The sequence below is a fragment of the Hemicordylus capensis genome, chromosome 3 (assembly GCF_027244095.1).
Source record: "Hemicordylus capensis ecotype Gifberg chromosome 3, rHemCap1.1.pri, whole genome shotgun sequence".
Lineage (NCBI taxonomy): Eukaryota > Metazoa > Chordata > Lepidosauria > Squamata > Cordylidae > Hemicordylus > Hemicordylus capensis.
The window spans coordinates 117264706-117287909 of NC_069659.1; the positions used below are offsets into that span (position 1 = coordinate 117264706).

General features: G+C 41.6%; 1 long non-coding RNA gene across 1 annotated transcript in view; it reads left to right on the forward strand.

Moving 5' to 3' along the window:
• LOC128352520 (uncharacterized) overlaps positions 1 to 9869 on the forward strand; it is a 92076-nt gene extending 82207 nt beyond the window's left edge. Inside the window, exon 2 of the long non-coding RNA XR_008320464.1 lies at positions 9707 to 9869. This is a non-coding gene — a long non-coding RNA (uncharacterized LOC128352520). The remainder of the gene's footprint in view (positions 1 to 9706) is intronic.
• The last annotated feature ends 13335 nt before the right edge of the window (positions 9870 to 23204 follow it).

Sequence of the window (23204 nt, forward strand, 5' to 3'; positions counted from 1 at the left end):
AGGAAACAAAAACAACAAATCCCTTTATTTGTACATCAAAAACATATTTACATGTGTACATCAAAAGCATATGGAATCAACAACAAAACTTTGAGGCTGTTCAGCACCGCCTAACCTTACTTAAACTCACCTTTTAAATGAGGTTAAGGGAGCTAGCACTCCCTTGGCCTCCATTTTTTAAAATCATGTGCTGCACCGGCTGCTTGTATCTGGTTCTGTAACAGTGATGGGTGCCTGCCCATTGCTGTGGGGATCCCCCAAATGCACCACTCCTGTGTTGCTGCATGGGATTTCCAGGGGGCCAGGACGATACGTCCTGGCCCTCGACCCTCCGCACCTAGCAATGGAGGAGCAGTCATCTTCAGGGAAGGTAAGTTGAGACAGCCTTCCCCACCGCCCACCCAGTCGCCCTCTCACTAGTCGTGATAATGTTCACTAGTCGGGATGTTCTGATTAATAATCTCACAGATGGCAACGTTTATTTTACTAGCATATCTCTGAATTTTGTTCTTTAAAGACATCTATACAATTGTATATCAAAATCTTGAGGGGGGGAGAGGAGGGTAATGTCACATACAATAAGGTGCATGGCAATCTAGTAGTGGGATGTTCTGATTAATAATCTCACGGATGGCAACGTTTATTTTACTAGCATATCAAAACTACTCCTTTTGCATAGTGTGCTATGTCATATCATATATATGAAGTACCATCCAATGATACTGGTACAACACAGATTAGCAAAATACACAGCCTCAAGGCTTATGATGACCAACTTACTCTCCTGAAGAGATGAAAGATCTTTTGGGCAACTGACAAGTCAAAAAATGACAATGCACTAAGACCACACTAGTGAGCTCATTTATCCTACCAATTAAAGTCCAATTCATCTTTTTAATTTACACTGACATGTACTGGAATAATTGGTTTGATAGAACTTTTTTTAACTGCTTTTGAATCTGGCATTTCCTTTATATTAGATTTTATAGTATATATTTGATATAACACAGCATTCCATTACAATTGCTGGAAGGCAATTTTTAAGCAGTATTTGTTTACCTTCTAAACTATCCCTCCACTCAACTCTGCTAACCATAGGCAGCATCCCAACTAGTTAGTCATTAACAAACACTATTGAAATCAATGGGACAAGTTAGTAATGTTTAACTTCAGTCTCATTAATGGGACTTAACTGAGGCTGAAGGAGGCAATATTGTTCTGCCGGTTCTGGATGGGGTCACACTCCCCCAGAAGGAACAGGTTCAAAGTCTGGTGGTGCTTCTGGATCCAAACCTCTCCCTGGTGTCCCAGGTTGAGGTGGTGGCCAGAGGTGCTTTTTATTAGCTTTGGTTGATACACCAGCTACATCTATTTCTTGAGATGAACGACCTCAAAACAGTGGTACATATCCATAAACTGCAGATGGGCCAGAATGCAGTGGCCAGGTTGGTCTCTGGATCATCTAGGAGAGACCAGATCACTCCTGTGTTGAAAGAATTACACTGGCTGCTGATACGTTTCTGAGCAAAATACAAGGTGCTGGTTATCTTTATATTTAATTTTCTGAGACATACCCATGGCTAATCCCATGTGTGGTAGCTCTCGCAAGAGTTCAGATAGCTGCCAGATAACCACGGGTACGGGTGGGAGGGGGGGAAATGGCAGCAGCCAAGCAGGCGGGAGGGCAAGCCAGCGGTGGGCTGCACAGGCAAAATGGTGGTGGCAGCTATAGTGGGCAGGGGAGGGAGAAAATGACGGTGGGCAGGCGGGTTGACATGGGGGGAGAGGAAAACAATGGCAGGTGAGCAGAGAAGCGGCAGCAGCAGGAGGGAACAGCAGTGGGGTGGGACGCTGTGGCAGGGGGAACAGCGGCAGTGGGCAGCTAGAGGCACAGATGCCCAGCCCAGCTAGTTACCTATATAGCCCTAAACAGCTTAGGCCCTGGGTATTTAAAAGAACATCTTCTTCACCATGAGCCCCACCACCTGTTGAGATAAACTAGAGAGGTTCGCTGTCACACTCCCAGTCTCAGATAGGGAGGAGGAAGAGGATACTGACAGCCCTCCAGCCGATGCAGGGGTAGCTGGGGGGCAGAGCCTGGCTGTCAGTTCCCAAGAAATAGCTGAAGCTGGTCCAGAACAAACACAGCAGTCTGAGGCAGCAGAGTCAGGGACTGAGGAATCAGGTGATGAGTTAAACAGGCAACCCCCGATGACTCCGTAACAGAGAAGAGTCACAAGATGGCACCAACAGCTGGAAACTGTCAGAAGAAGTTGACGGCTCTTTTAGAAAGCTGATAAGCCCTGAATCCCTGCCAGGTAACAGTTATCAGCTCAGACTATAAATCACGTCTGCAGCCTGCAGTCAGGCACTGGAAGACAACACACATCTTTTATGGAGCATTTACCAGCCCCTAACCTGGGCCTGAGAGATTCGTAGCCATGTGTTAGCCTCTATGACCCAGACTGGTTTTTGACTGGAACACTGTCTCGTGCTGTGCCCTGGTCTGCTTCCGGCTCTGAAGACTCAACAACTTCTCTGCTTTGTCCCTTTCTGGGCAGACTCCCACACCGGGTGGCTTGGTTGCTGACATTCGCCTGCAGTTGCCACCAACTCGTTTGGCGTCTAGTCGGAAAGAGGCCTTCTCCGTTGCTGCCCCTGGACTTTGCAATGTGCTCCCTGTTAAAATAAGAGCCTCCCCATCTCTGGCATCTTTTCAAAAGGCACTGAAGATGCATATTCACCCAGGATTTTAATTAGATTTATGCTTTGAATTTTTAATGCATAAATGTTTTAAATTATTTTAATGTTTTAAATGATTTTAATGTTTTTAATGTTAATGTTTTTAATGTTTAAGTGACTTTAATTGTTTAATTGCTTTAGTTTTGATTTTAACTCTTAATTGATTTTAATTGTTTTTATTTGTTGTAAACTGCCCTGAGCCATTTTTGGAGGGGTGGTATATCAATCAATCAATCAAACAAACAAAATTAATTCCAATGAGACTTATTCATGATTAATTTATTCTAGATGCTGCCCAATGTCTGGTGCCAGATATGTCCTCTCATGTTTCTTTTTCTGCATTTAATAGTTTCCTATAAGAAGGTCAGAGACACACCTGGAAAATGCATTCTCATCTCATCTCTGTGCCTCATTTTCCACCCAAATATAATGAATGTTTCTTGCATTTTGTCACTGTCAAAGGTCAGGTCTCAAATGTCTCAGTCATTGAAGTAATGCCAGCAAACACAAGCAGTGTTTTGACATGTTCTCCTGTTACCATGCATTAAAGAGTGTCCCTGCACTGTCCAAACTGCACCTGGATGGAGCTGGGCTTGGCTAGGCAGCAATGTCACACAACAACAAGGCAGCAAGGAAGCAAGGCAGTAGCATGACTTTGCTACAAGGCAGCAAGTGAGACAGGCAGCAAAGACGTTCAGTAATACCGCCAACGGGTCCTGTTGCACCAGCAGTGGGTGGCTGAGTCTGGAATGGCTAAGAAAGAACCAGGAGATCTCTCCTCCCGTCTCCTGGCTCTACTCATCTCTGATAGCTGAGCCAGGTCATATCTTCTCTTCACAAGGTGACCCTTCCTCTTGAGGAGACCTTTCCAAGATCCATCTGCAAGTTGCCGCCAAGTCAGCATTCTGTTGCAGGAGCAGCCTGTCCTAATGAGCTGGGCGGTGGGGACCAGAACAAGAGGTAGCTGCCTCCGGTTCCCAGCAGCTCTGTTGCTCCTCTCTCTCATTCCACCCCATCCCAGAGTTAATGAGAGCTGTGCTGCTTGCAGGCTGGCCATTCATCAGGTAAAACTATGTGGGCTGGTTAATCATTGACCAGCCCACACAGCTATATTTTATTTATTTACTAAATTACCATTCTGCATTTTATTAAAACAATCTCAAGGCAGTTCACACAAAAGTTAAGACTATTAAAAATCTACAGTTAAAATATTAAGCTAGCATATAAGAATACAGATCTGATGAAAAAGAAATATAAATATTTTACATGCTTTCTAAAAACTGTAATGGAGACGGAGGAGCAAAGGCCACCAGGAAAGCATTCCAGAGTCTGGGGGCAACAAATGAGAAGGCCCTGTCCTGCATGCGTGACAGCTGAGCCCCCCCTCATTGTCAGTTCCCAGAGTGGAGCCCCCCATGACCTCATCAAGTGGGCAGCAACCCTTGGAAGCAGGCAGTCCCTCAGGTATTCAGGGCCCATACCATTAAGGTCATTTAAAGGTAAAAAACAACAACTTGAATTGGACCTGGAAACAAATTGGCAGCCAACATAGCTCTTTCAAAATGGGTGTAATATGGTCCCAGTGAGCAGCTCCAGATAACATCCTAGCTGCCACATTTTGCACTAACTGAAGTTTCTGAATATTTTTCAAGGGCAGCCCCAGGTAGAGTGTGCTATAGTAATCCAGTCGTGATGTGACTAAGGCATGGGGGTATTTGTGGCCAGATCTGCCTTTTCGAGAAAGGGATGCAGCTGGCACACTAGCCGAAGTCATGAAAAGGCACCCCTGGCCTCCACCTGAGCTTCCCAAAGCAGAATTGGGTCCAGAAATTCTCCCAAGCTGCATAATTGCTCTTTCAAGGGGAGTGCAACCCTACCCAGAATGAATAGGATCTCCTAATCCCAAATGGTCCCCTACTGACCAACATTACCTGTGTCTTATCTGGATTCAATCTCAGATTATTAGACTACATCCAACCATTACGGCCTCCAGTCCCCGATTCAGAATATCCACTGCCTCCCTAGGATCAGGTGACAAAGAGATCGAGCTGAGTGTCTTTGCATGTTGCTGACAGCACAGTCCAGTTCCCCGAATGACCTCTTCCGGCAGTTTCATGTAGATGTTAAATAGTATGGGAGACAAAACCGAACCCTGCGGGACCCCACAGGACAATGGCCACAGAGCTCAGCAGCAGTCCCCCAGCATCACCTTCTGGACCTCCCCCCGAGAAAGGACCAAAGCCACTCCAAAGCAGTACCTCCAATTCCTATACCCGAGAGGCGGTCCAGAAGGATACTATGGTTGATGGTATTGAATGCCACTGAGAGGTCCAGCAGAACCAAGAGGGATGCACTCTTCCTGTCTAGTTCCCAGCATAGGTCACCCATAAGCGACCAAAGCTCTAAAGAATGTATTGTAATGTAATCATTGTATCTAATGAATGGCCAGCCTGTGTTCAGCACAGCTCTTGTTAACTCTGGGCAGGGCAGAATGAGAGATAGAGGAGCAGAAGAGCTGCCAGGAGCCAAAAGCAGCTGCCTCTTGTTCAGCATCCCCCCAGATCATTAGGACTGACTGCTCCTGCTCTATTGTCACTGCTTCAGTGGGTCTAGGCCCTGCAGAGGTGCTCCTGAGTGTGCAGCAGTGATGCTGGTAATCTTGTACGTGATCTAGGGTGGGGGCAGAATGGCCATCTTAGGGGTGGATGGGTCTCTGGTCCAGGATCAGAGTCTGTCGTGGATTCAGGATCAGGCAGCTGGTCTGTCATAGATGCTGAATCAGGCATCTGACTGGCCAAGGGCTCTTCCTTGGAGGATTCCATCTCAGAGGACTCTCCAGGGGTCCCAGTCAGGAGGTTTTTTTTCACTTCCAAGGGTGAGCAGATGTCATTCAGACATTATCAGAGGTCTCAAAATCCGTTAGTCTATGCAGCAGTCTAAGTATTAATGCACATCAAGAGAAACATAGTGACAGTGCATTTATACAGGTTAGCAACAGCTAATACATTTGGGGAAATATAAAAACCAGGACAACATGTATAAGCGCATTCCTGTACAGCAACCAAGAACATTTAAATAAATGTTATGAAGTGCATATATACATATGATATAAAGAATAATGATTGATATCCTAACTAGCAAAGTACTCGTGTGTAAGGAGCAAAGTTGCACTCGTGCAAAAATGATAGTGTAGTTGAACTAAAAAACAAAATGGGGATTTGTGGAATTGCACTAAAGTGCTATGGCACTCTTGCACAAAAGTTCCTTTTAAAACAAAATGAGGTGTACTGCAAGTTGTACAATTGTTATGCAAGCACAAGAATGCCTGTAGGAGCACAACACTAGTCTGGAACACAAGTTCCAGACTTAGAATGAGTAGCTAACACAACAGCTTTGCACTAGTGTAACATCCTTGTGCAAGCACATTGTCAGAATGTCAGCCAATATTTATAAATAATTTAACTGGGCAGAATGAATGAGCTCACTGTTGATGTCTTAAAGGTAAACTGTGCTGTCGAGTCAGTGTCGACTCCTGGTGACCATAGAGCCCTGTGGTTGTCTAGGAGGGGTTTACCATTGCCATCTCCCGTGCAGTATGAGATGATGCATTTCAGCATCTTCCTATATCGCTGCTCCCTGATATAGGTGTTGGGATTTGAACCAGCAACCTCTGGCTAGCCAATCAAGTCATTTTCCCACTATGCCATTGCGGTCTTAGTCCTTTGCTATTTTTACCTGTGAGCTGGACATAAGATCTACCTAAAATATCAAGTGTGGGGGGGGGGCGTTGTATGTAATCCGTACTGTAATGAAGTTCTTTAAGTGTTTTTTAAAAATCTTTTTATTTCTCTTTGGTAGAAATAACAAACAACAAAATAGAGTTTAACTCTTAATGGTTGTGGCTATGGTTCTTAGGTATGCTTACAAAATTGCAAATGTGCTTACAAAATTGAAATGGACTCTTTCTGCCACTAGGGAAATATTTCTGTGGACAATTCCTCATAAAAGTTAAGAAGATTCTACCTTTTTGAAGCAAATAGCTTTTTCAGATGAAGTGATATTTCATTTCAGTGGCCCAGAACTGCCACAACTGTAATATCTGAAGAAATGAAAAGACAGTCCAGGCATAATTATAAAGAGTCTCTTTAGGTCAAGGTTTGTTGTGCTTTACAAAAGTCATTGACCATTAGCAGCAGCAGCAGCTTCTTCCAAAAAAGATACCATTCATGAAGAGCACTACTAGAAATGGGTAAATGCAAGTGGTTCTATTCTACAAAATGTTCCACTGAGTGAGAATTCAATTGTTGTGCTATGTAACCTTATACAAGATAAAATAAAAATTGAACTTTGACCCAATATGTCATGAATGGGGCACTAGTTTAGGAACCTCTGCCATGGAAATCAGCTTTGAATTAAATGAGGATGACAGCATCATTGGCATTAGGCTTCTCTTGTTCAACAGAAATATCTCTCTCAGTCACACTAGCCACTTTGCTTTTTTCAGATATTGCCTTGACTTGAAGGTGCTGAAGAAGGAGGATCACACAAGTGCTCTGTGTGCAAATCGGATTTGGGGCATCAAAAAGGGTGTAATGTACCATGTATTCATCTGTTTTATTTTAATTGTTTTGAACAGGTTTCTTCAGAAACAACTCCATTTTCTCCTTCCCCTCCCTTTTCTTTTCTGACTCTGGACCCCCACCTTACTTTTCAGGATCCCCCTGGGACAAATGTCTCAACAACAAAATATAATGGATAGAATAAAACACATCCCTCCCCTTTATAACAAGAATTGAATTAATTTAAGCAACTGTAACATCCCTGTCCCCTTTTGGCTGGGTCACGATGGCACTCAAACCATATTCAGAAGCATCAGTGGTCACTATAGTGTGCCTGTTGGTCTCAAAAGAAGTGAGAGCAGAGCTTTAAGCAATGGCTGATTTGATAGTCTGAGTACTAGCCTTTCAGGATGCATCCCAGTTAAGTGCTACATTTTTTAAAAAAGAAGATGCAATGGAGCAACCTTGGAGGCAAATTGTCTAACAAATTTTGAATAATATTCAGAGCTCTAAAAATGGGCAATGCATCCTTTCCTTGTTGTGTGGCTCTGGTGCTTCCCAAATAGCTTTCACCAAGTCTGTTTGGGGATGTACACCACTCTGAGATATTTTAAATGAAATCAATTTTAAACTGTTTTTTAAAATCAAACTGTTTATTGTATTTTGTAAAATTTTACTGTTTTTATTCTGTTTTATATTGTGTGTTAAACTTTGTACACTGCCTAGGGATGTACATATCAGCTGGTATGAAAGTATGATAAATACTTTGGGACTTTGTGTCCCAAGTACATTACCAAGTGTGTGCAAAACTGACATTTCTCTGCAGAGATAGTAAATCCATGTTGTCGGAGTTTTCTTAGGACTTGTGTCAGATTAGCATCATGCTCCTCGATGGTTTTGCCATACACTAAAATGTCATCCTGAAAGTAAGTGATGCCATCCATAGTCCCAAAACTTGCATGCATCATTCACTGAAATACTGAAGCTGCAGAAGCTGATCCAAAGGGCAGTCTGTATTTAAACAGACCCTCTGGGGTACTGAAGGCTGGGCATTTGTGAGAACCTTTGAGCAAAGGAATTTGATAAGCTGAAGACAAGTCCAAAGTTGTGAACATGGAGGCCTCTTTCAGAGTAAGCAGTGTTACATTGAGATAGGGTGATGGATGACAATCCACTACCATTTTGGAGTTTATGTCTCTTAAAACTGTGCATGTTTAAAGTGTACCATTTTATTTCCTCGCAAGAACAATGGGAGAGACCCATTCTGATGAATCAACAGGCTCTATGATGTCAGCATGCTGTAGTCTTAAGAGCTCCTCTCTAAGTTGTTGGCACAATGCTATGGGTCACTTTACCTCACTTTGTGCTGTACAGGTATTGCATTTGCCTTCATCCAAACTTTATGTTTGAAATGTATTGCAGTGCCAGGAGTATCAGCAAAAACATCTGAGAAATCAGCTGTCATATCAGCAGATGGCTGCTCCATCATCTGCAGTACAGGTTCCATGCAATTTGGATCTAACACAATCTGTAGATTTTTCTGATGTTTCTATCCCAGTACTGAGACTCCGTTTTGTGACACATACACTTTCTCTTCTGCAGTACATCCTTTGTATTCCAGGACAGAAATATCAATTTATTGCAACAAGGGAACCTCCATATTCCCCATAGGTCGAAGAGACACAGTATCTCAAATTTACACCTTTATTTGGCTATTCATTTCTCTCTTTAGCTCTTGGAGAAGGTTGTGGGTGAGAGCATGTAAGATGGGATGTTGGTTGGTTATTTTCTACACATTTTTAAAAAGCAATAGAAATTTGTATATTAAACAAGTTGTTCTAGACTAATCTGCCTACTTTCCTTTCACTATCCCTACAACTGGACTACATTTGGTCCAAATATGTTAGGCAGTTCACAAGTTAGCTCACTTGCACCTCAAATGTATACTCATCCACCACCTTGAATTGGGGTGGATGGCATCATCACAAACTACGCAGTTGAGTTGATGGAATCATCACAAACTACGCTCTACAGCTGTACCTGAATTTGGTTCATATTGATCCAGGCATTGTGAAGTTGATGTGGGTGGGACACACACATGGAATGCTGAGTAATCTCATAAGCCTACTGGAAAGTAGGCTAGGAAAGAAACCTGTTTTTGGAATCCTGCTACAATTCTGCTTCTTTGGCAGTATCTGTCTGATTTGAGATTGTCTCCTGTAGTGAAATAGAACTGTAAATATATATTTAAAGTTTTTAGCTGGGTACTTGTGTTTTCATGATTCTGAAAAAAGCTGCAGTAAATTAAATGCCTACAGTTAAATCATGACCCACAACACTTATAAGATATCATTTCTATCCTGGAAAAGTTTTTTAAAAAAAAACTGTTTTGTATTTTTAAACAGGGCCATTCTTTAACTTCAGGACTTCAAACAAGGAGTATCAGACAGGCTTGGTCAGCAGCTCCTGTTCTGGAAAAAGATATTGCAAAATGTTGCAAGAATCCTTGGACTATTTGAAATTCTAATGAGGCAACCAAAAATAAATTCATACAACATGGAAGTGCAATATTTCTACACTCACTGATGTGTCACACATTATTACACACAGAAGATGAGATGTATTTACAGGACACCACAGTAAGGGCAAAATTGCTTTGTAAAACAAGTTTGCAGTGCCTCATTGTATAACATTTTGCTTTTTAAAATGAAAGCTTTTACGTGAGCCCATTTCCAACCATTCCAGAGTCTCTCGCAGTAATTCTAGAATAATAAGCAAGGCATAAGCTTGGCAGATTGTAACAGAGAAGCAAAAGGCTTGTTCGAATGCTCACTCACCTAGACTGATCACAGTTAAGTGGTAATACCCAATGTTTTGATATATGACACATTTAAGTTCTCATCTCACAAAGCAAAACTGAAAGTGGTTTCTGTGTTCAAGTTTTGTTTTGCCTGAAGCAGATTTTAGTTACAGATATATAAACTCTCCTAAATAGATTTACTGTATAATTATAGAAGGAATCAAAGAATTATGTGACTGGGTGCATGCGGGAAGTAATTCAGGAGAACACGAATAGAGAATTGAAACATAGGGCGGTGGCAGCCATTTTGAGTTTAGTTATTGTAGTAGTAAGAGTTGTACAGTGAAAAGAAATTTGTTCCATACTTCAATTTTCTGTGGATAGTTTTATAAGGTCTGTAGCAGCAACATAGTAAAGAGAAACTGAAAGTAAAACAGTGAAGGGGGACCAGCTAAGCCTGCCTCCATGATGTTTGATGGAGGCTCCACTCCACAGACAATTAAGAGATGATGGAAATAAGGATTTGAGTTATCCCACATTGCAAGTGGAGCTGATAAAGAAAAAACACTTCAGTCTGTGCTGTTTCTTCAACTGACAGGTGAAAAAGCAAAAGAGATATTACACTTGTCAGTTTGATGACAATGCAGATAATGAATAATATGTTCAAGGTTTTATTCATAACTTGCAGTATGCACCTAGAAGAAACGTTACATAAGAAGAGCACACATTCTTTACTCGGTTTCAGAGTGAAGGGAAAGAATGGCTCCTTAAGTGACCGATTTAAAGCTGTTGGCAGAACAACTAAGTTTGGGGAGGTTGCACTGTGCCAGATCAACTAACCTATTAAAGCTTGCATATGGTCAGACCAGCTGATTCCCACCAGATTACAGAGAGACTGTGGAGTACCACCGCCATGAAAGTTGCTCAGGACTGGTCTGCTGGTTCCCTGCACTTCCAAAAATGAACATTGCAAGGGCAGTTGAAAACATTAGGTGTTTCCAGGTTGGTCACAGGCCTGAAGGCCTGCCTAACTAAACCCAGTCTTTAAGAGAACTACCTGCTGCTACCTCTACTGCCCAGTCAGCCTCCTCATTGGGTCCTAGAAAGTTTACAGGCAGTGGTGAGCAGCAGTAGTTGCTCCCCCTTTAGCAGGGGCATCATTTTAGATTTTCCATAACCTACAGAACCCTCACCACCTAATGGCACAGAGAGCGTAATGACTTGATTAGCAAGCCAGAGATTGCTGGTTTGAATCCCCACTGGTATGTTTCCCAGACACCTATATCAGGCAGCAGCAATATAGGAAAGATGCTGAAAAGCATCATCTCATACTGCACAGGAGATGATGACAATGGTAAACCAAGGGTGCATTCTGGCCCCATTCTTATTTCTACATCAACTCAATGGTGGGCCAGTTCAGCAATACAGATTTTCACCCTCCAAAGCTCACAGGAAGACAAATAGCCATCCTGCTATATGCAGATGACGCAGCCATCCTCTCAAGTAATCCCATTGGCCTTCCCTGATGTTGCACTGCAAGGAAGATTGCCTGGAAATTAATTATCACAAAACTAAAATCATGGCCTTTGCTAGGAGGCCCAAGATCCACTCCTGGAGGATCAAGGGACGTAAGATTGAACAAGTGGCACACTTCAAGTAACTGGGTGTAGTTTTTCAATCTGGTGGCTCTAGAAAAGCCCATGGAGAACACGAGACTTTAAATGCTCAGAGAAGTTCCTCTGTCATTTTCCAGTTCATGCGTACAAGAGGAGGCCACTACTTACCCGCTGCTCTCGAACTGTTCAAAGCCAAGTCATTAGCTTAACTACTCTATGGTGCTCAACTGAGTCCTTTCCCCAATATTGTGACCCTGGAATATGTACAATCCAAATTCCTGAGGGCGGCGCTCCGTGTACCAAGATGTGTCTCCAATGCCACTCTGCACCTGGAGACAGGCCAGATCAAGATTGAGGCTAGGATGTGGGTGGCCACTCTCTGCTATTGGCTCAGACTATCCTTTTGCCCAATTGGTCTTGCCTCTCTAACCCTTCATGATGATTACCAATCTAGTTTGGCTCAGACAATTGAGGCAAAATTAGCTACCCTGGGCCTCTCCCCACTGACTCTGCTCAACAAGGCAAAAGCAACCCTTAAGCAGCGCATTACAGACATTGAGCACCAAACTTATCTCAGCAGTGTCTCAAAATTTTATATCAGTGAGGGGCTTAGATATATTGCCTCTCCTGCACCATATCTTACTCAACTGGAGGTCCCAAAGCACAGAAAGGCGTTCACCTTGGCCCGCTGTTATGGTCTCCCCTCAGCAGTGCTAGAGGGCAGTTACAGAATTATCCCATTTGCAGAGCGACTATGCCCCTGTGGCGCAGGACAGATCGAAACTACTGAGCATGTCCTCCTATACTGCCCATTCTATGGAGACATTTGTGCCTCTCTCATTCTCCCATTCTTGAGCAAGTTTCTGGGACGTCCGAGACAATTCTACAGCTTTTTGTTACTCTCTGGCACTAAGCCTGCCATCATGTATAGCGTTGCCAGGTACTGTGCGGCTGCGATCGGCATCCATTGGAGGATGATAGGCTGTGAGCCCCTTTAGCCTTAATCTGATTCTTGATTACTCTGGATTGGCCTTGCACTTGCCCATGCCTACCTTCCCATTGTTCTTTATTGCATTTTATTGCTTTTCTATTGCTTTTTATAATATTTTTACCATTTGATACTCCCCTTTTTATCTTTTCTGTGCATCTTTATAATAGAAATAGTATTATTTTATCTCTTTTATTTTTAGTAGTTTTAATATTTTAGTATTAACATGTACATATGTAATCATTTTTATCTTGTCCTTAATTTTAGCCTTTTCATGATATGTATCATCTCATCATCATAACTTTTAACTTATACTCACTTTTAGTAGTAATATGTATTTACATGTCTATTTTAACTTGCCTCTTTTTAAATTGCAATCATCCTTAATTTTAGCCTTTCATGATTTGTATCATCATATCATCATCATCATATAACTTGTATTAACTTTTAGTATTAATATGTATTCATATAATTTTATGCTGGTCTCTGACCATAATAAAGGTGCCTCTTTGCAATGGTAAACCCCACCTGTATTCTACCAAAGACAACCACAGGGCTCTGTGGTTGCCAGGACTCGACACCGACTTGACGGCCCACTTTACTTTACACAACCCTCAGGGAATTTTGGGGGGGTAGTGCATAACACTTCAGGAGGAAGGGAGGATTGGCAATAATAACACCCCCGTGCAAGCACCCATGTTGCTTTACGCATGAGCACAGCAACTGCATGCGTGTGTGCGTCCTCATGCAGCATTGCCAGCGACAAATTCATTAAGACAGTGTTGACACAAAATGCTGAATTTTACCAATCTAGAAACAGCATTCAGGCAGTTACAGGAGGTACTAATACTAGCACCTGTGTATTACAATGTGAAAGATTCAGGGATTGACTGTGTCAGTATAAAAGGCTGTTCTAGGATTAGGTAATCTATTATTGTAGAAATGCTCTGTAGCAGGTATATCTTCCAGAGCAGCATCTACTATCCCACAAGATTATTCCCAAATAGAAAAATAAATGTTAGCAATAATGTTTGGATGCACAAGATTCCTCAGATTCATCTCTGATAATAACAAAGACTTGTGCAAAACAGACTTCAAAGCACTGGAGGCATTTTTAAAAAATTGTTTTGTATAACACACTTCCAGGAATTCAAAGATGACCTCTATCTAGTACTACAGAAATATTTTATTTTTATTTATTTGTTTAACATATTTTTATACCACCCCAAACTCATGTCTCTGGGTGGTTTACAACAAGCAAACAAACAAGAAGTTAAAACATTAGTTAAAACAAAATAAATGATATAGTAAAAGTTAAAACATTACAACAACTCAAATTCTAAAACAACATTTTAAAATGATGCTAAAACTGTTTTTTAAAAAATTAATCAAAAGCCTGGGTGAATAGGTGCATCTTTAAAGACTTTTTAAAAGTTGTCAGAGATGGGAAGGCTCTTTTCAGCAGGGAGCATGTTCCAAAGCTTTGGGGCAGCAGCGAAGAAGGCCCATCCCAGAGTAACCACCAGACGAGCCTGTGGCAACTGCAGATGGACCTCTCCTGATGATCTCAATGGGTGGTGGGGTTCATGACGAGGAAGACATTCTCTTAAATACCCAGGGCCCGAGCCATTTAGGGCTTTATAGGTTATAAACAGCACCTTGTATTTGAACACCGTGGTGTATAAATATGAATAATATGAACACCGTGGTGTATAAACCAGGCAAAGAATTAATTGCTGGTGTTCTATCATGACATGTATGCATGGAACAAAAGCGTAAATTCTGAGGAAGCCGAGGATGCTATACACCTTATGATGTTTTATTTGCCAGAACCATAATTTCATACAGCTACTGTGAATCATCTCATACTGCACATGAAATGGAAATGGTAAACCCCTCCTGTATTCTACCACAGAAAACCGCATGGCTCTGTGGTCGCCCAGAGTCGACATCAACTCGACAGCACAACTTTACCTTACTTTACTGTGAATTTTAGAGTTTTGAAAATCCTACAAAAAGGTTAAAATGTAAGTGAATGGCAGAGGATCTAGTATGGTATCATTGTAGAAGCTAGGTGTATGTTGTCCTGATCAGTATTTTGATGGAAGACCCCATGTAAGCTGCATTCAGCTTTCAAAGTGGGATACTTTATATTTGAGGCAGGTGGTTACTAGGGAAAGGGCCTTTTCAACAGTGCCACCCCACTCATGGAATAGCCTCCCCAGTGAGGCTCACTGGCACCCTCACTACGTTATTTTAAATGTCAGGTGAAAACCTTCTTTTCCACCCAAACTATTTAAAATATTTTAAAATGTTTTTTAAAATGTCTTTGTATTTATTGTAGGTTTGTTTTTAATGTGCTTTTCCCTCCTGTAAACAATTATTATAGGGTGGCCAATAAATAAAGATGTTGTTTCTGCAGGGATGACCAGCTAGAAATGTAGATTTCCCAGATGATATTAAATACATGGAGTACTGTCCATGAGGTAAGGTAAAGTGTGCCATCAAGTCGATTCTGAATCCTGGCGCTGACAGAGCCCTGTGGTTTTCTTTGGTAGAATACAGGAGGGGTTTGCCATTGCCTCCTCCTGCACAATATGAGATAATGCTTTTCAGCATCTTCCTATATCACTGCTGCCCAATACAGCAGCAGTGGGGATTTGAACCGGCAAACTTCTGCTTGTTAGTCAAGCATATCCCCCCAGCGTGCATGAGAGTCATCTGTAAATCAAGTTCTGTAAGAAAACGGCTCAAGAAGCTGTTCCCTATGCAGCTATGTGTGTTCAAACTGAAATCTTGGTACAGTCATCACCAGATCTCACACTTTCAGAATTATATTGCCTCATGAAATTCCAAAAAGATTGTGGCAGATACCAGGAACTGACTTATTTGAATGTAGAAGAATCTACTATCTTATTCTGCTTTATCCCCCTTCAGATATGCTTGCTTGAAGACATCACAAGTAAATCAGGAATAAAAGACCGAAAACTAATATTTGCAAATGGTGCACTGGAAGATTGTGCATGACAGCACCCTCACTTTTGTTCCAAAGAAGGTTTGGATGAGCGAAGCCCTTAACTATACTTCTGCTACACTGGCAACCACTTTGTTATGTCCTGTTCACATGTTATGTTCAATGCATGTACACAAAATGCGTAAAACGTTCTGTCTGATGGACCGCGTTCCATCAGACCCCCATTCTGATCACAAGTTTGGAATCCAAAATGGCGCTCAGAACAGGGTCGGACATTCCACCTCGGGTCATTCCATTCCGAACTCAGAACGGGACCCCGTTTTCAAGGCTGTTCTGATTCCACCTTGGAATAGTCAAAATGGCCTTTTTCAAGGTGGAACGTTGTGACCTAAGAACATTCTGCACATCCCTAAAATGTACAAAGTGTGTACAATATAAGCACGTACAGATCTGTACACATGTGCAGTTATTCACATATATTCAAACAGTAACACTTTTCCTATCTGTACCTTGCATTTGAGGGGACCTGTATCCAAGTTCACTCTTAAAAGGAATGTATGTACAGTCATTTACACAAATGCATGGATATGAGGGCAAACATCCATACATAATATAACTAATGTCTGAAAGGAGATATAGTTATGTTGGCAAAGCAGCAGTATAATGCAATTCTAGGTACCCCCAGCAGCCAAGTTAAAACACAAGAATGTCAGGAGAAGTGTGCTATTGCAGCAACACCCGTCTCTACTCTCCCAGTATCTATGGCAATTCTGCTGCCACCCAAGCACAACACTGCATACTGATGATGCTTCCCAGGTCCCTATGTGTGAAAGGTATCAATCAATGCACAGCAACAATGCAATACTCCCATGATATCACCCTATCCAATACATCCACAGACAAAGCAGGCAGGGAAAGATAGCACCTTCCCCTGCATAAGCTTGTAGCACTGCGGAGAGGGGGAGAGGGCGGGACTTGTGCTGCTGCAACCTTCAGCGCCTTCATGGCAACTGACTGACACAAGCAGCTGCCTGGTGAAGAGCCAGAACCAGACAGTGAAGGAAGGACTAAGCATAGTTCAGTGGGTAGAAAGTCTACAGGGGGGAAAGATTCTTCCTCCCCACCCCAGCATCCTGCTCTGGAGAAGGGTTTGAGCCCCACTATGGAAGCAATACTTCCACACAGCCAGTTGTCAGACCACTACACACAACATCTGTGCATTGTCTGTATGAAGGGAAAGGCATTCTGCTCATGCAGAAAAAGAATGGCATGCATCCAAAGAAGCTTGCACAATGTTATTTCCCTCTCCCCTCCTTTCCACAGCATCCATCTGCACATGCCAAAAGCCTGCCCTAAGCTCCGGGGACCCTCCAGAAGATGGTGGGATGGTGCAGGGAGGGCTTAAGCAGGAGAGGAGATTGTTCAAAAATTGGGCAGAGGCACTTTCCATGAATGAAACACCCATGCTTCTGCTCAAGCACTTCTGGATCAAGATTGTTTTGTCTGTCCTGAATCTACTGCCAATCAAAATCGTATATTTCCTCATTTGTGTAATGTTCATATCTGAAATATTTGGCTGGGCAGTATGTATATCAAATTGTAAAAAATGGTGTAACATGTACACAACTTGAATGTTTTCTGATCTTCACTTTTGACTTTTTTCTTTCCCCCCCTTTCCTTTTCTCCTTTTGTATATTTCTGCTTTCTGGACGTAAGCCACCTTACCTCCCTCATTTACCTCAACCTATTTTACAAAGTGCCCATATATATTTATCTTTGCATTGCATATCTTTGCTGTCTGTTGAATTTTCATTTTCCTCCTGTCTGTTTTAGAAATGTTTTTTCCACTTCCAATTTTTTTCTTGCACCCTTTTTGTCACTCTGCTTTGATCTGCTATTAATACCTGAAGTTAATTTTATTTTTTGTTCATAATAATTGCCTTTGCTCTGTGCCACCACCTTGCTTGGTTATGAGAACAACTTTGCTTATGCTTCACTGGCCAACTTATAGATTTCTCTCACTCCTATTTATGCAATGCTCCCTCCTCCTTCACTTCAGTCTGTATACTATACTATACTATACATATGAAACTTCTGCATTGTTACTGGTATTTTTTTCTCTGGCAATATACTTTCAAATATCTCTATTTCTATTAATGACATGTTTCCCCCCACAATTTCATTTTTACACACCATTGCCAGCTGTTATTGGAATATTATTACTGCCTAGCAACTGAACTTAAACACTCTCCCCACCTTCTCACTCCCTTGCTTTATATATGGCCACTTTTAGAAGCAGCTGTTCTAAACAACCCCCTTTTGCCTTTAACCCCCCCCTTCACTGGGTTTGTTCTAGTATCTTTCTAAATTGCTAGGTCTTATCTTTCTTCAGTCTCAGCACTGCTGTCAATATTTACCTCATACAACGTCTTATTTTGCTCTCATATTCGTATATTTTGTTTTCCCTACTCAAGTTCCTATAACTTCTTTTCTAACTTTATTTGTTCTCTAAACTTGAACTACTCCATGGTTTTCTGTATCCAGTGTTTTCCTGTTTATTTATTTTGCTCACTCTCTCACCTGTTTTCCATGACAGTATGGTGTGTGTACGGTTTCCATTATTCCCTAAAGCAGGGGTTCTAAAACTTAAGTTCCCAGGTGTTGCTGTTAAGTTCCCAGGTGTAAAGCTCCCATCATCCCCTGCTGCAATGGCCAAAAGCCACTGTGGCAGGGGATGATAGGTGCTGTAGACCAACACCACCTGGGAACCCAAGTTTTAGAACCCCTGCTCTGTGGAATCTTGACTCTCTTATACTGCTATATTTCCCCTGTCAGCTTTCGAAATTGGTCTTTTGTCTATACATGTGTGGAGCCAGCCAAGTGGCAGCCTGGGTCCGGGTCCGGCCCCGCCCAGCGGCCTCTCTAATGATGTCCCATATGCTGTCCCATATGATTTCCCATATAAAGTGTTGTTGTTTTTAAAAGTATCTTAATTGGTTTTAAATAGTTTTAATCATGTTTGAATTGTTTTTATATTGTTTTTAGCATTGTTTTAATTGTGGGTTTTATGTCTTTTTAGAAGTTGTTGTGCACCACCCAGAGCCTCTGGATGGGGCAGTTTATAAATGTAATAAATAATAAATGTAATAAATAATAATAATAAACCACCCTGAGCCATTTTGGAAGGGCGGAATACAAATCAAATAAATAAATAAATAAATAAATAAATAATACGTGTGACGTCATGCGCATGGGCCATGGCTGAACCCCAAGAGAATCCCCTCCCCTCCCATGAGCGAGCACTACAGCTTTCCCATCCTTTTCAGGCAGCATTTATAGCAATAGCAATAGCACTTACATTTATATACCGCTCAATAGCTCTCTAAGCAGTTTACAATGATTTAGCATATTCCCCCCTACATTCTGGGTACTCATTTTACCGACCTCGGAAGGATGGAAGGCTGAGTCAACCCTGAGCCCCTGGTCAGGATTGAACTTGTAACCTTCTGGTTACAGGGCGGCAGTTTTACCACTGCGCCACCAGGGGCTCACCACTGCGCCACCAGGGGTTTGCTGCCTCAAAGCATCTATTTCCCTTTCTCTCTCCTCCAGAGCATCTATTTCCCATTCTTTGAACCCGTTCACACAATGGTGACTATGCCCCTGTGTCCATAACTGCAAAGTCTACAACATTTGTAAATAGTTAACTGCTGCTTTTCAGACCAGTGACACTTCAAACTAACTGCAAGGTTTCCCTGTATACTTCCAAAGTCCCCTCTGTAGGGGAAGAATAGCCGTTCAGTCCCAAAATAGCAAAGCCAAGCCTGTTTGGTGAGAAAGCAGCAAAGCAAGAGGTCTTGAGACAGTTCTTTAGTATTGAAGAACTACAAGGATTTATTTAAAGAAACGGTTACAAACAAATGTGAAAGAGCCTACAGCTTAATTTCAGCTGTAGCTCATGGCTGAAGAGAGAGACCAAAACAAAAAGCCATCTCTGGAAACACAAAATGGAGACTAACACTGGAAGAACAAAGAGGGGAGGAGTCCAGCACTTTTATCCATGACCCTAATCTCCCCCGAGTGGTCCCTATGAGACATTGCAGCTGAGAGCTGATGCTGCCAGGGTCCTAGCTCCAACACCCTTAACACCAAATGCCCACCTTCTGTTTTGGCAGTCAGCTGGCTTGCACACAGGACACCCATTTTTCTAACAAGGGGAGTGTTGAGCAGAATTTATATTAAACCATTGACATTTATTTGCAAGCAAGTATGCTGTTGCAGCCCTTAGGATTTGTACAAGAGAATAATATGAGCATTCTAGACTTTTATCTCTCTCTTTCATTTGTTGTGTTTGTTTCCAAAAAAAAAAAAAAAAGTCTTGCCCTGATTAAATATACACAACTGCACTGAGCTTCTGATACAAGGTGAAGATCAATCTGAGCAGCTGGAGCTTTTAAACCTCTTTCAAAGTTAGACCCACAGAGAAATCCATGTTGCATTATAGGAAAAGGCCTGATAGATTTGCTGCCCGGTATGTCAGATAAACTGATGCCAACAATCTAGAGAGCCATCTGCAGAATTCTCAAAGGACGGGATTTTATACTAACTTGGAAAATAGTATTAAAAAGAGTGAATTCAAAATGCCTTCTATTTGGCTGTGAATCATTCCTAAAATATTTTTTTAAATGTGAAATGTTATGATATGATAACTCCTGACTGGTTTGAGGTGAAGATTGGAGCAGTGATTGAATGTTATATTTCCACTAGATATGAAAGCAAAATAGAAAAGTGTAAACAAATCCTTTACTTGAATCAGCCACCATCCAGCAAAAGGTAATTTTGTTGCAGGGGAGTAACAGCAGGAGAGAGGGCATGCCCTCAACTCCTTCTGTAGGCTTCCAGCGGTATCTGGTGGGCCACTGTGTGAAGCAGGATGCTGTACTAGATGGGCCTTGGGCCTGATCCAGCAGGGCTGTTCTTATGTTCCAATGACTCTGGGTTCAATTCCGTGCTGACAATGTCCCATTATAATAAATCCAATGAGACTTACTACTGAGCAAACATACATAGGATTAACCTGCAAGTAGGCTAATTGTCCCATCCTCTTGCTTTTAAGGACATGAGAAATCTGATCCTAAAAATGCTTACACAGCAGTAATCCCCAGTCAGCTCAGTAAGACTTCCATTCAGCATAACAGGGCTTGTTATCTTATTCCTAAGGTTCTTGGAATAAACTTTGCACGCTACATTTCTTTACTACTGTGTGCTCCTGAATGTTTTGCTAAGTAGATTGGCTTCTATTCCTCTTCCCTCCCCTTTTGAATCATGTTTCGTAGCTTTTGAACCTGTTGGCAGAGCCCTTTTAAATCTCTGTAGAGCACTTAGAAATGTTAGGTGTAGAAAATGTTACTTTACAAATAATGGGCAACATCTAGAATAGACTAGGTACTAAGCACCTTTGAAATTAATGGGATTTAAGTTAGTTATAGCTAACGTGTCTCATTGAGTTTAATGGTGTTCTTCTTAGTCAGGTCTAACTAGTCTGGATGTTGCCCAATAATAATAGTAATAGAGACTCCATATATCCTTCACATTGATCCTGGTATGGTAATATCTATTCATGATCACAGAACAAGGATTAGGATTTGTCCCAATATTTATGAGTGCCATAATTGGCATCTATGTCACTGTGCCAGTACAGATGTGCTGTTAACTTGCTAAATTCTGACTTACTGGCACAGAAGTAAAGGAGGTTAGAAACCAAAGAACCTCTAGGAGCAGAAGGAGCTTCTGTTCGCACAAGGAAAAGTCCCTGAGTTCCAGCTCTTCTCATATTACTTCTCATTATTCCAGTCCCCAGGAATGAATACTCAGAGGCTGCAAGGGGCTGTTGTACAATGGAGGACGCAGAAAAGTGTTGCTACTCCAGCAGAACTCTGCTCACAGTTGTCTAGATCCTGGCCAAGATCTATAAGGTATAATATTCACTTTTGTGTGTTTCCAGTTGACATATGTATTGAAGTACACATTGTTACTACTATCTAAAAGAAGGGAAAGCATCTGAGTGATTGCATTAGAATGGTATCAGTTTGAAAATCTTATCTTTTGAAAAACTTTACTATTATTATATTCCATCTCTCCAGTACAATACTACTCAGGGCAGCTCACAATAATAATAAAAAATAGTATAAAATTAAAAACAAAAAATTAAAGCAGATAACACTAGACAATATAAAATTAACAGATCAACCCAAACAGACCCAATTAAAACCCATCAGAATTTAGTGAGACATTCAAAGGTGAACATTTGAAGTTCAAAAGCCATTTTCAAAATGTGCACATTCATTTACCTATGGTGTCTACTCAACTGTACACCTGAGAAATCATACTTGGTACAGAGGACTCTGGGGATATTTCAGACCATGATAAATGATCTCAGGCTGAAGCACAGAGCCATGTCATTCTCAACAGCATTTGCAATTCCAGTTGTGCCCACAGGATGGTGAACCATCACTGTTGTTGATGAGTGTCAGCAGCCAAGAATTTGAATGATGACTAAAGGAAACAGATGGTGGCCCCTAGCAAATATACAACATCTCTTTGTTTCCATTCTGCAAAACACACATACCTTTTACAGGTGAAACTCGGAAAATTAGAATATAGTGCAAAAGTCCATTAATTTCAGTAATGCAAATTAAAAGGTGAAACTGATATATGAGACAGATGCATTACATGCAAAGCGAGATAAGTCAAGCCTTAATTTGTTATAATTGTGATGATCATGGCGTACAGATCATGAAAACCCCAAATCCACAATCTCAGAAAATTAGAATATTACATGGAACCAAGAAGACAAGGATTGAAGAATAGAACAATATTGGACCTCTGAAAAATATAAGCATGCATATGTATTCAGTACTTGGTTTGGGCCCCTTTTGCAGCAATTACTGCCTCAATGCGGTGTGGCATGGATGCTATCAGCCTGTGGCACTGATGAGGTGTTATGGAAGACCAGGATGCTTCATTAGCGGCCTTCAGCAATTCTGCATTGTTTGGTCTCATGTCTCTCATCCTTCTCTCGGCAATGCCCCATAGATTCTCTATGGGGTCAGGTCAGGCGAGTTTGCTGGCCAATCAAGCACAGTACACTGTATACTTTTCAGAGGTCCGATATTGCTCTATTCTTCAATCCTTGTCTTCTTGGTTCCATGTAATATTCTAATTTTCTGAGATTGTGGATTTGGGGTTTTCATGAGCTGTACGCCATGATCATCACAATTATAACAAATTAAGGCTTGACTTATCTTGCTTTGCATGTAATGCATCTGTCTCATATATCAGTTTCACCTTTTAATTTGCATTACTGAAATTAATGGACTTTTGCATGATATTCTAATTTTCCGAGTTTCACCTGTATGTCCCATCACATGCTAGGAGATATGTACCATGGGGTTGGGAATCAGCAAGCAAAGATAGGGTTACTGGTTGTTACTGGAGAGGCAAATATGATCCCTTAGCAGTGTTC